Genomic DNA, 14,313 nt, shown 5'->3' with positions numbered 1-14,313 from the left:
CCTTTTTAGAGAGGCAACACAGTACTCCAAAATCCCAAGCTCCACCACCATCTAGCCCGTTCCTACTCTAATTCCAGATCCCGTGTTCTGGAGGCGTCACCGAACTGGACTGGACTTGCTGGTGACATTGAAGCTTGTCTTGAACCAGGTCAAACAGTCACTGTTTCCAATGGACAGTGTACTGCCCATTGATTGAACAAATAAGAGCCAGAAGACCAAATGATAGAGATAAATGAGACGCAGGGTAGACAGCTTTGTGTTAAAAAGACCAGCTTCCACTGCAGGCTCGTGTGGCTCACATCAATCAAAGGGCTCTGGCAGAGTCATGGCTCACCTGTTGGGCTGCCAACTGCAGAGTCAGCAGTTTGAAGCCCATAGCTGCTCTGCCGGGCCAGTTCTACCCTGTTCAAGGAGGTCGCTGTGCGTCGGAAGAATTGGCTCCACGGCAGCGAGTGTGAGGGCTGAAATCATGTCTTGTTTGTCTCTCCATAACACGTTGCCCGTGAAATGAAGATAAACACATCGTGGAAGTTCTTTCTAGCACTCTGAGGATCTGAGCTATAGCTCAAAGCCCTAATCTGTGCATATGGAAAAGGTGTGTTATTTATAGTTGGCACGCGAGGAGAATTACCCGAAGTGATAATAGGGGAGGAATACCTGCTGTGATGTTACTTTATAAAAAAAGACAACAACTGCAAAAACACCTCCTCACAAAAACTCTATGAAGGAATAATGTATTTGAGTCAGAAGCAAAGCTTGATCCTTGGAGAAGTTTAGGGAAACATGCCCATTGGAGTCCTGGTGGCCTTGTTGGTTGCCAGCCGCACAGTCAACCCCAACTCCTCTGCAGGGGGAAGTTAAGGCTTTCTGCTCCTTGAAGATGTACAGGCTCTGAAACCCTAGGGTGCAGTTTTGCTCTGCCCTGTTCAGAGCCTTAGCAATCAGAATTGGCTTCAGGGCAGTGGGTTTTTGTTTTGTTCGAATTCTCACAGGTCTTGCAAATAAGTCATCAGGTAGGCCAGGCTTCCTTTTGCTAGATTCAATCGTTTGAATGAAACAGCAGCCTTTTCCAGAATCAGTGGGTTATTGCCCTACCATTTAAATAAGAAATAGAATCAAAAGGAAACACTGGGGATACTCCAGTGCACCAAGCCTTTGCTTTAAAGATGCAAGTTTTGGAGGCAATGCGGGAGTAGTTTCATATTCCCACCAGGTTTAGTTTACCCTTTCCGCTTCTTGTGTTAAAAAGTAAAGATGTCAAGCTTTGCATAGTGGCAATATCGTAGCCAGTGAGGTTTATCCGAGGCGCGATTATTGCTAATTGAAAACTTTTCCCAATACCCCGCCGTGATGACTTGAAATATAGTCGGCATTGGCAATTTTTGAGAGTCTCTACGGAGACTGAACAAAAAATAAAAAATAAAAAAGTAAAGATGTCACTTTGAGGACTGAGACCATGACTTTGTTGCCTCATGTGCACGCAAACCCTGTAGTACATAGGGATGACCAGAGAAGAATCAATGCTTTGAATTATGTTCCTGGCTACGGATATTGAAGGCACGGCAAACTGCCAGAGGAGCGAACCTCTGTCTTGGTACAAGGACAGCCAGTATGCTCCTTAGGATCCAGGATGGTGAGACAGCCTCTCATGTACTTTGGACGTGTTATCAGGAGGGACCAGTCCATGGAGAAGGTCCTTGTGTGTCGTCGAGTAGGGGGTCGGCGGAAGGAGACCCTGAACAAGATGAATTGACACTGAGCAATGACTGTGTGGATGGCGCAGGGCCAGGCACGGTTTCCTCTGTTGTACATCGGGGTGCTGTGAATTGCATCCAACTGGGCAGCACCTGATTTATCCACAACAGTGAGCACTCACTTACCAGTCCTTTCATTTGTTGCCTGGTCACCTCTTAGCCCTCTTTTAGAGAGTGTTCAGCAGGACCGACTCTCCTCTGGCATCCTGCCCATTCTGAGTCGGAGTCCTCTCCTATGTAACCTACATCCAAATTCCGGGACAGGCCCTCCTCTCTACATTGGTTCTCAGATTCAGGGTCTTGAGAACCATTTCACACCCCCTTACCCTCATGGAGGATTTAAAGCCGATCGCATTTCCATCATTCAGAGCAAAGGCTTTAACATGCAATGCCAACTTGCCTTTGAGAAAGGGAGCGAAAAGAAATCTTTCTGAGTTCTCTGTTCTCTCCATCGGGGCTAGGAAACTTGGAAGCATGTTCACAGCTTCTTGCTTATTTTAGAGGCAAGAAACTTGCCGTCAGAATGATGACACTTTTAGATTTATAGCAGGTGACGGCGAAAGGAGAACATTGTGCTCATCAATCTGCCTCTGCCACTTCTGACTTCCAGCCCCAGTATATTTATTAACATCTTTTGAGTAAAGTCTTAAAATTATCTATTAAGCACAATGTTTCACCCTTTGTGACAGATTACCAGTGCTGCCAAGAAGCTTTTAAGTGCTAAATGAAAAGGAAAAAACAATCCTGCATTTAATCTTCTTCTTCTTCTCCTTCTCCTTCAGTGAATTATCTTGGAATAGAACTTTGCCAGGAGCACTGGAATTTAAAAGGGTGATACCACCACCTTCCCTTCCATTTGGACTTCGCCTTCCTACTGATCAGATTTAAAGTTATCTTATCTCTGTAAAAGTTTTGAAAAAGATTCCTCTTTTTTAATTTAAATTTCTTTCTCTGTAGTTAACCTGACCTGAATGACTTGCTTTACCAAGTTTACCTTTACTCCCCACCCCTGGGCTTTCTCCCCATTTCTCTCCTCTCCTGACTTTTTCTTTTCTCCTTTAAATTTTCCCCCTAGGGTTTGAACGATGTGCTCTGGATGTGTAAACTGAATTTGTGTGGCTGTAAGTGCAGGGACCGGACTTTCAAGAAGGCATCGGCCATAGCTTCTCCTGCATAGTCTGGAGCACTTGGGGCGTCGTTTCGAAGCCACCTGCAGCTCCTGGGAGACAGACTGGGCTGTCTCCTTCTACTCCCCTAAATAGTGGCAGTCTGGGAAACCCACTGGGGGTCGCTAGGAGTCAGCAAGGACTGAATGGCAGTCGATTGGTAGTCTTGTTTCGTTTTCCTCTCCTGCTTATTAAATTAGCATCTGGACAAGAGTTGTTGGTATGCCGCAGGCATTTCTCTATAAAGGCCAATCAAACTCACAGCCACTGAGTAGATTCCAAGTCAGAGGTGGCGTAGTGGTCCTGCATTGGGCTGTTGACCCCCAAGCTTTCTGCGGAGAGACAGAGAGGTGTTCCATCACCAGGAAGCTGGACGTTTCAGAAAACCCACACGGGCAGTTCTTCCCTGTGCTATCGGGTTGCTATGGGTTGGATCTTTCCCTATAGTTTTAGGTAAATTCCAATTTATTAGGATAAAGTCTTGGTTTTGGTATTCTTCAGGAATCTGTAAATGCCTACAGTGAAGAAATATTGACTTAACATTCACCGCTCTGCAATGAGTACCACTACATATGTTAGTTAATTTTCCTAATAACCTTTCAGAATAGTCTGCTCGTGAAAGCCATTCCATAAATCAAGTACTTCTTTTTTTTAAAACCATCTTTTGTTATCAGCATCTTTATAGAACATGAAATTTTGGGGGTCTTTGGGTATTGGCATGACAATGATTATGTCAATTATGCTTTGAAAACATTGTAGTACACACTACCAATGATAAGATGCACTCAACCCCACCCCTCCAATAAAACCACTAAAACAGCAACAGCAAGAACAAGACACCCCAGTGAGAGATTTCCGGTAGCATCTTGTCACTTTGAGACTATTCACTTCGCCTGCATATTCTTCACTGGATTCAATATGGAAAACAAACTTACTTGTGAGGATGGTCTGTCTCTTTCCCTATAAAAAATTTTAGGTAAGGCTTTCTGGTGCCAGACGAGGGATTAGCCGTGTTTGACGTGCTCATCATTCAATGTCCAGGTGTAACTGGTTTCCACTTTTGCTTTGGGTTTGAAAACTTTTGCCAAGTGGCTGTTATTTCCCAGCGTAATTGATGTAGAAACCGCTTTCTTCCGGTGGATGGGAAAGTCAGGCCAGGAATTAATATTATTTGCTTGAAACTATGCAGGTGTGTCTGTACAGTTAGAATATATAAAAATTCCTGAAGCAGCCAGGGAAACCAGAGCTCTGTACAGCTGCAGTGCCCAGCCTCCCTGGTTTGGCAGTTGTTTGGATGCTGCACCGATTAGACCCAACTGGGAGGCAATAATTGCCGTGTGTTTGGGAGCAGTTTTTGCACTAATTGAGGAAACTTTAAAAAATAAAGCCCTGGTTTTGTATATGCAAAGCAGCTCGATAGTACTCACATTGTACGGCAAGGCTCAGTGGAATTGCCTGCCATGGTGTGCCTCTGAGCAGACCTCGAAACAGCTCCTCACCTCCAATAAGTCTACAAAGAAGCTGCTTGCTTAGCGAACCTGAGTAAATACGTGCAGAACTCATAAAATGTCACAAGTGATGGAGCCTCCAGGAAAAAGCTAATGCTTAATGAAATCGCAGTGCAAGGATGTGTTGCGAAATCCGTCAGCATCACCCAATGTCAGGCAAATACAGAGAAATTGCCTAACATTTTATAAGGTTGTTTGAGGTTGAGACACGTGAACGAACTAAAGCTCCACGTTTTCAGAATTGTAATCCATACTCTTATTTCTGAAATGATGGCTTTTCTAGCTTTTATTAATAGCACATGAAATGGTCCGAGAGGCGTGTTTAACTTCGTCCTCCTGTTTGACTCAGAGTCCAATGAAGTGCTGAATTTTATTATTTAAGAAATGATAATGACCTATTTTGGAACACTCACTAGAAAACGCATGCCTGCCCCTTCCATGAATAGACTTGCTTGTGCTGCTTCATTTGCTGTCCCTTGACCATATGCGGTGGTGGGTTTGCATCCATATTAGATGGGGCAACAGAGAACAAGGAAATGCCAGGGATCTTGAGAATTAAAGCAAGGGTCTAGAGTGGATTTAAATCTTAACCTCTTCACTAATTTGTGTGTGTGTGTGTGTCTTGCTTTTATGTTATTTCATTTCTCTGGGTCTTTTTAGAAAGGAGTCATGTAGGAAAATATTGAGTAAGTAATTGTTAAGTTGATACATCAGAAGGCTCCGGGTGGAAAGGTCATGCGTGCATGAATGATAAGAGCCTCTCTGCCTGTGAGAATACTGTAAGTGGTTGCAATCTTTTGCCAGCTTTACCAGTTGTTAATAACTGCCCTAAATGTGACCGTATATTTTGTGATTTCAGGTTTTATAGTATCAGGCGTATTCTTAGGTTTTCTAGGGAATGGCTCAAATGTTGATCTCCTTTTCAAAAATCCTTTGGATTCAACAGATGCTTCAAACATGTTTCTTAAACAAAATTTTTGTGACTGAGTTTGTTCTTGGGATCAGGTTGAGTGACATTCTAATCCCAACAGCAACTATTGTTATCTGCGTGTTTTGGCCAAATGTACTGAAAACAATGAACCTTTTTCCTCATGCAGTAAATGGGAAGAAGAACTCACAAACTGGCCAAGTGGATCAGAAATGATAATTAATTATGACAATGCAGGAACCACTGTCCAGCAAGTGCCAGGCTCATTCATGTAAAGGGTCTAGTTCAGTGCCTGGAATATAGGAGACTTGGCATTGCTAATCTCTATAAGCATATGAAATTGGGGGGAAAGGGTTGCGGTCATTATTTGATCGTTCAATTAAGAAGCCAGTGACTTTCAGATGCCATTAAATATGACATGTTAAAATTAAAAGCAATCATTGATTACATTCCAACACTTTTTTTTGGTCTCTTAGGTAATTTTTCCAATTAGTACGTAAACGGTTTGGTTCACATTTTAATGACTTATATTTTGTTTTTAAAAGAGATGTTTCCTGGGCTAATCAACATATAAAAACAGATGATTTTCATTACAGAAATCAGCTGGATCCAGGAGTCTCTGGACTTTAGTAAGCGATGTGACTCGCCTTGCTCCAAGACCAAGCGCATCCTTGAGTTGATGATGGCCGAGCCAGCTCAGTTCAAATTCAACACCTTACGTTTGTTCTCCCTTTTGACCCATTTTAAATGTGTTCCAGTTTTTTTAACTTTTTCTACTTTCTTTTCAATTAAGGATTTTCTCTTTTGTCACTGTGGAGGTTTTGTTGTTGTTATTTCTTGGTCTTTGTTTTGTATATCTTTCTGTATATGAAATCCAGACAAGCGGATTGATAGGCAGTAACTTGACTGATAATTACCTAGGGCCATGCCAGGAGAGATTGGGGAAATGGGGAACTAAAAACAGTAGTTCAAGAAGAAAATGATCTAAAATTCATTGTAATGATGATTACACAACTCTTCTTAATATGATTGAACTATTGAATTGTATGATATGTAAATGATATGCCAATTTAAAAAAAAAAGGACAGGGAAGAAAGCCACTGCCAATTTGGGTCTGTTACCTTTACCTGGTTGTGTACTCTTCATTTAGCTGGAGTCTCCACCCATACCTACTATCTCGCTTCGGGACCAAATGTCATTGATTGTGTGTACCGCACACTTGACGTTTTTCTTCAAACTGCAGAGCTAAAGGGCAATGCAGTAACTGTGCTTCCCTATAAACACAAGACCCAGGCCACGTGCACTCAATCTCTCCCTCGCTCCTTGTCACTCATTTCCATGAGCTGCTTGGTCCTTTTAGTCATTTAGTTTGCAGCCCGTTGTTAATGGAACAAATTCAGCCTCGGTAAATTTTTGTGGTTCAGTCGTTTTATGCCGAGGGGAGCCCTGGTGGTGTCGTGGTTACTAGTGGGGCTGTGATCTGCACAGTCGGCAGTTTAAAGCCACCAGCAGGTCGGAAGGAGAAAGACTGGGTTTTCCACTCCTGTAAACACTTACACTCTCAGAAACCCACAGGAAGGGCTGCTGTGCGCCGGCATTGACTCGATGGCCGTAAGTTTGCTTATTTGCTTCATTTCTGTGCTGACGACTGTGCTATGTTCATTCACATCGCTCTTGTTCCCACCAGTTCTTGAGCTCGCTGGTGGGATGGTTTCATTTTTTAAGACATGGCACATTGAGGCATGGCCCGGTTTATGGACCAAGCTTCAATTTACACAGTTGTTTTTTAGAAGAGCCAAGCTTTAGACCCAGATCTGAGTCTCAGTCCTTTTCATTTCTACTACAACATAGAAACTACTAATCCACTGAATCTCAATCCCTGCTCCCTCAGACGTCCCCATTCCAGAAGATACTGAGAAGAAACCTCCCTGTCAGTGAGTCAATTCCAACTCAATAGCGACCTTCTCGGCCAGAGAGCACTGCCACTGTGGGTTTCCGAGACTGTAACTCTACAGGAGTAGAAAGCCTAGTCTTTCTCCCGAGGAGCAACTAGTGGTTTTGAACTGCTGGTCTTTAAGTTAGCGGCCAGATAGAAAGCATAATTTGTATATGCAACAGCCACAACAAAAACCTCCTTCCCAAACATCAGTTATGATCGCAAGTAAGACGTTGACGCATCTTCAAGTAGACACTGCAGCCCTTCAAGAATAGGGCTTGCTGGGAGCAGCATTCGTAATTGGGATATGGAGACTGGGTGCACAGAGCAGATCTGCTTGCCTCCTGCAGGTGCTGACTTTGTTCTGCAGCATTGAATACTCCAGGGAGCCAGATGGGCCCTCCTGAAGTTCAGTTGAGTTAGATATGAGTCTGTGTTTTCAGTGTGAGTTTTCCACCCCAATGTATAGGTCCCAGATGCAGACCAATTCCTATGTAAAAAAACAAATAAATTAAAAGGGGTTCATTTTAAAGAGGATGAGGGCTAACTTGGGGGGCAGAGAAGTGAGGTTTTCCGCCTAATGACATTAGCTCGAGACTCTGACGCTCTGCTTCCACTTTCCGAAGGTGCTAATCGTAGTTCTTCCACTTTGAGCTTACTGTCGTGGTGGCCTTCCAGAGACCAGTTATGTTATTTGAAAATAGAGGATGGGGACCTCATTACAATACTGCCAAATTACATCATCACACCACTGCCAGACCACTGAGAATTGTGATCCAGCCAAGTTGATCCTTAACCTAACGAACCTTCACACCTAGCCTAATTCTCGCCTCCCACCTCAGCATTTCTTACTGTCAGACACGGCACAAAACAAGCAGTTAATAGATACTATTGTCATAACTTGACAGTCAATAGTGAGGAGGGGGTGTGCTACTAAGCGTGGGCGTGGTAGCAGGGTGGTTAAAACCATAAGAAGGTTTATCTTGTGGTTATAATGCCCGTGTAATCCCGAAGAATCACTTCTTGATTTAGAAGAACACGCATCACGTCACTGATTTGCTAGCATGGTCATCGTCATCATAACCATCCTTTTTTGAGCTATTCGGATTCTCTTGATGGACTAGGTGGAGATTTTAATTTTTTAAATTTTTTTTACAATCAGTCACTTGGTGTGGTTTTCTTTGAACAAGGCGTGAGTGACATGGCCAGACTTGTGTTGTTCTGACTCTGGAGGGTCTAGGTGGCAGTCTCGTCTAGGCTTATCTTTCTATTCTTCCTTTAATTCATGTACCTGTAAAGTAGTTACATTGTGTTTTTCATTTGATATTTACTGAGCCACTGCTATATGCCTGGGATACAACAGCAAACAAAATGTCACTTGATTTATTTCAGGGTTTCTCAGCCTCAGCACTATGAACGTTTGGGACCAGATGATTCTTTGCTGTGGGGGCTGTCTTGTGCAGTGGAGGGTGTTAAGCTGCATCCCTGCTCTCTACACAGGAGAGGCCACTAGTATCCCCTCACCCCAAGTCATGACAGTAGAAAAAGACTCCGAAATTGTCAGATATCCCCCATGGTGCAAATTCATTTCTGGTTAAGGTCCACTGAAGAATAGAATGTGTGCTTGTCACCTGCTAGGGTCCCTGTGATTGACACATGTCTCACAGCAGGCAGCCTCCTGTGACTATGATTGGCAGGGATGATCTGGTTCATGGATATGTGGGATACAGCAGTTCAGCCCTCGTTATTCCCTCGAGACCTGTTCTCCGAGCTCCCTCTCTCCTGGTTGCAATGCAACCTGGGGACTCCAGGCAGGTGAATGGTAAGTCCCTCTCCACCACTTCGCGGAGCTCTGGTCAAGCTGGGCCGAGATCCTTAAGGTCAGCAGTTTAAAACCACTGATCTCTCCATGGGAGAAACCTGGGGGTTTCTACTCTTGTAAACAGTTACAGCCTCAAACTCCCTCGCCCCCTCGGGTCACCATGAGTCCGCATCCACAACATCATGGCCAACTGAAACTCCTTTTTCCTACAGGGACCAGCCAGGCTCATGCCACATAGTAATCAAATTGTCTGCATGGTAGAACCCTCTGAATTCGTCTGAGAACCGCTGGGTTGATTGTTAAGCTCTGTCTTGCCCAAGTAATACCTTGGGTGGATGGGGGCTATCAGTATAAATCTACAGTCTTTTCTTCTGGAAATATACTATTACTGGCAATAAACTTGCTCTGAGTTTTTTTTTAATAACTCTCAGGCTCTGGCACTTATCTATATGATTTTAGTTACAGGGTCAAAGTCTTCTGGGACCCAGGCGGATCAGCCTGATTGGCCAGCTGACTCAGGAGGCATCAGCGTGTTTAGCGAGGTGCTGTCTGAGGTGCTAACAGGCTGTGGTGGTTTTGTTGAGAAAGCAAAGACTAACATGGAACCAAGCGTGTGTGAACCTCCCCAGGAATGTGTAGGCATATTTCGTTTTCGTGGGTGCCTCGCTTTATGGGCCTCACGGTTAGTGTGCCTTGTTTTGTTTTACAACAAAGGCAACAGCCCCATATCTAGCACATCTAAAGCCTCTGTGTCACCTTTTGGTACTTCTGAGAATGTGCCAGCCTTTTTCTTCATGCTGTTGCTCACTTTACAGTCAACAGCTGTGGTGGTGACCACATAACTTTTCTAGGCACTGGGAAACCAAAATTTCCATCAGACTCACTTGATTATAGTGAGCAGAGCTCGAAATACCGCTCTGAGGTCCACCTGTGCCTGCCAGGGACAGGTCTTTAGTTTGTGACCTTCATTAGATGTTAGTGGGATGCTTAAAGGGGTGTTTTGGCCAGCTAATTGTAAACAAAAAGTCACAACCTCCCTAATCTAGTGGGCATTTTCTATTCTTCTTATGCAAACAGCTAGTGAGACCCTGATCCAGCTAATAGGACATCCTTTTACAGGTAAGTGCACACGGAAGCACATCTGGAAGGCTGGGTGAACTCAGCTGAGCCAGGAAGGATTAATCGACAGAATCGTCTGGAAGACTTCCACACATGCTTACAGACACATTCAGCCAATATTTATTCTTTGAGGATTCACTGCCAATTCACCTACACAAAGCTTCCTGCCGGGGTGACTCGTAGCAACCCTAGAAGATAGGGTAGGGCAGCCCCATGAGTTTTCAAGACGTAACTGTTTACAGGAGTGGAAAGCCCAGTCTTTCTCCCACAGAGCGTCGGGTAATTTTGAACTTGAACTGCTGACCTTTTGAATTCACCTACTGCTCATTAAAATTGTTTTGCAATTTCAAAATTGTTTTGCAATTTCAGAGTACTTGCACTACTTCTGCGGTCATCTGTGGGCCTCACCCGGGCAGAGCAGGCACATCCACCAAACTACATTGCTTCCAGGGGAGGTGGCACACTTGTTCCAGGGGAGCTTAACTCAGTCCATGTTGGAATTGGCTTCCTCCGAGTTCTTGGGAATGCTATAGAACCTAAGCACTGCGAGTGAAGATAATCAACCTGTGTATATGTTTATCCAGAGAATGGTTTCTAAATTACTATTAAACTTGAAGGCTACCATTTATTGAACACTGTCTATGCAGATGTATCCTAACAGTGACGAAACAGAACCCAAACTAGCAGTGACCAACAATAGCCATCATCGCTAACTGTGCCTCCTAGGCAACATCAATAAAGGGCAGAGATGGGGAATGGCTTGGCGAGGCTTGACTGCTATACTCACGGCTTTTGAAAACGAGCTTTTCTGCACCTCAGCCAGGTTTTCTGATCGGTTGATCCAGTTTTTCATTATTGTCTCTCCCCTAGAACATTTGGAACATAGAGGACACTGGGTTTCAGACTCAGTTACAAAATATTCAGACAGCGTAAATTTTTTTTAAAAAGCACAACAAACTCCTTTTGCTGGAAGGTTATTGTGAACGGGCAGCTAGGGTTTAGTGTATTTGGTGTTTTCCTTCAAAATTCCAGAGTCAGCACCACCCTCACCAGGGATCAGCAGGCACCCTGGGTAACGCATTTCTAGTTTTCTGCCTATCAGGTGTATGTGTGATCAAGGCTATTGCTTTGAGAGGAGCTTCTCCATTGGCAGAAGCCGAGAAATAAAATACACTCTTTAATGTAATAAATAAAAAAGTTAATTCTTGTTATGCCTGAGAGATTTGGAACAGGGAACAGAGAAGGATTTAATTTAGGGCGCAGAAAGGATTTAACTTAGCAATAATTTCATAACGACTTAGACTACAATTAAGAAGAATAAAGGAGAGCATATCAGGCCACAGCTCGCTATTTTAGTTCCTCCTGCTGTAGGACTGGGAAAAAGACGGGGCTTTCTATTCTCGCAAAGAGTTGCCCACAGAAACCCACCGGGGTAGTTCTACCCAGTGCTATGCGTCGGAATCGACTCGACAGTCAGTATGCCCCCCCCATCCCTCCCATGGGGTTGCAGGGCTCGTGGAGTTGTGGTTAAATTTTGGACTGCTAACTTCAAGGTCAGCTGTTCCAAACCACCACCCACTCCTAGGGAGAAAGAGGAACCTTTCGACTCCCATAAAGAGTTGCCATTTGGGGCCCATTCTAGCCTGTCCAGTTGGGTCACTTGGGATCATATTCCACTTGATGGCAGCGCAGTCGAGTTGAGTTTCTCTAGGGCAGTGTGAGAGTGAGAGGGACCACTCTTTGCAAAGGGTTAACAATCTTGTCTGCTCGCTGGGCAGTTGGAGGTCCAAGTCACTCTAGACTGTTCGTGGAAGAAAGGCCTGGCTATTTACTTTTGAAACCACAGAACACGCTGTGGAACACACTGGATCACCTCCCACCCACGTGAGGTTGCTGTGAGTCAAGTCCATTGCAACTAGCTGTTGACAGTGGCCCTGTGCCCACCGCCAGCACATCCTTCTAGCATCTAGTCAGCATGATGTGCAGTGTGCTCGTTTCCCTCCAGGTGGGCTGCTTATCTACAGGTAAGCCACATACAGGTATGATATTTCCCTTGCAGCGTTTGGTAGTTGAGCTTAGTCTTGATTTCTGTAAACGAGAGGCCAAAAATACCTGTGCAGGGTAATTAGTGTCGCTTACTGCATCCGTGTGCTATTTTGGCTCTGCTCTCTTCTGTTGCCGAAATTTGAAGACATCTGTTTATTCTCCACTCTGAAAGACCTTTTCAAGTGTGCTAAATTTGTAGGCCACGAGCCTCTTCGTACATTAAAGCTCCCTCCTGTCTCTCATTGCTTCTAGAACATTTTTTTAACCAAATTATTGAAAATTAGTGAAAACATTTGAACAAATTTAGACATGGTATGATGAGAAATGACAGCTCCTAATAAAGGGGAGCGTGTTCTGCTAAAATCCCTTTTTGGGGGGATGTGTGTGCTGACTAAGTAGGGAAGCATTTCAAAGGTTCTCAGCAGTCTTATTCCTTTAGAGAAGAAGCCCAAGTTCCTTTTAGAAATCATCAAAGTGGACCGGCCAGGGCGACGGTGCTTTTATTAGCAGTGATAATTAGTCCAGCTTCATCATGTCGGCATTTGGGCTTTTGATCCAAAACTAATTTGTGCGCCTGCAGAAGGAGATAACTCTGGTGGGCTAAGGGGTCAGTTTTGTGGTTGGCCTGTGTAATGAGCATCTGTTCAAAGTCTATAGAGTGAATGTTTCAAAATGTGAAACAATTGAGGAGACGTGAACTCAAAGGGCAAGGACAGTCCATGCTTCACACCTGAGGAGTTAAAGAATATGAACTTCATGATGCAGGGTGTGGATTAATTTCGGCAGCGAAGGGCCTGTGGGGGTGGCCGATGAGGATAAAGGACAGAGAAATACTGGTACAGAGATGGAAAGGACTTCTGTGGGCTGAGGAGTGGTCCAGATCAAGGAGAGGGGGTTATATGTACCCTTTAAGACTTGTTGGGGAGCATGGAGCCAAGCATCCAGGACCATGTGGACTGAAGAAACAATAGGAATTTATTAGCTAAAGCCACTGTTCCGTCTGGAGCTGGTTCTGCCTCACAGCTCAGCGACGTCTGCACACTCCTCTTTCCTGTGGTAGCCCAGGACAGCACCGAACCGAAATCGTCTTTGTTGCTTGTAACGCTTTTAGAATGTGCACTCTTCCCCCTGCCTTTCCAGCACCTGCCTTATCCCTGAACCAGTGCCTCTGTATCCCCCGAGATGAAATATGCCTACTGCCGGGTTTGAATTACTCCTCACTTCCATTCCTTGCTTGCTCTTCCAGTAAGACTGAGGAGTTTGGTTTGGAGCGAGATGGATCTCCAAAAGGAAGTCCAAGTGTGTCATCAGAAGAAGAGGCATTCGTGTTGCACAAAAAAGACCCTTTCCATAGGGAATGAACTAGGGAACTCTAGCCGGTTCATTGGCTCATTCCTTCTTCCAGCAGCTATTTATTGAACCCCTACCAGGGCCAGATACCATTTTAGGAGTTATTATAGAAGACGCCCAAATCCTTTTCTTCATAGAGCTTACGTTGTCATGCTTTTGTTGGGAATGAGGAAGGGGGGAGTTCACAGGGGGCTTTGGTCTCCAGATGAGGAATGACTGGTTGCCATAGATACGGTAAATGACAGAAGGCTTGCCTGATTCTGGAGAGAAGTAATCAAAAGTGCCCGAGCACTGGGTGGGTTGAGAGAAAGGATGGTAAAGAATGGCAGGAGTGGTTTGGAGCCTCTGAAGGGAAAGGCAGACTCTGGATACCTGGGGTCCTTTAGGAAGCACAGAAAGATTGTGCGCGTGTGTGTGGAGAGCCTGTTTGTTCATTGGGAGTGAGAGTTAATATATTTACCTCTGAGGATGCAGTCATGATACAGTGTTATTTTAGATGCTCTGCCTTGCCCTGGAAGAAGCACCGAGTTGATGATCTAATAGCTTGTTACCACTGTTAATGTCTATGATTATCTTTGTCACAGTGGGAATATAGCTGTCAGGGAAGGAGAAGGGCATTTCGTCTTCGCTTTCAGTAACAGCTCAACTTGCTAACACTCCAGAGGCAGCAAAGGTGCGTGGCCA

At 44.5% G+C, this 14,313-nt stretch overlaps 1 protein-coding gene and 1 non-coding gene across 2 annotated transcripts in view; both read left to right on the top strand.

Annotated features, from left to right (window-relative positions):
• Window positions 1–14,313, top strand: part of PTPRG (protein tyrosine phosphatase receptor type G) — an 808,607-nt gene that overhangs the window by 391,388 nt on the left and 402,906 nt on the right. The gene's annotated exons all lie outside the window — the stretch shown is intronic.
• Window positions 1,261–1,401, top strand: LOC115869641. Its single transcript, XR_004046300.1, has one exon. It is a non-coding gene; the product is annotated as a U4 spliceosomal RNA (small nuclear RNA).

The sequence above is a fragment of the Echinops telfairi genome, unplaced genomic scaffold (genome assembly GCF_000313985.2).
Source record: "Echinops telfairi isolate 266 unplaced genomic scaffold, ASM31398v2 ScPeMD7_31;HRSCAF=116, whole genome shotgun sequence".
Taxonomy (NCBI): Eukaryota; Metazoa; Chordata; class Mammalia; order Afrosoricida; family Tenrecidae; genus Echinops; species Echinops telfairi.
Note: the sequence above shows the minus strand (reverse complement) of the source record. Positions and strands in the feature narration are given on the sequence as shown.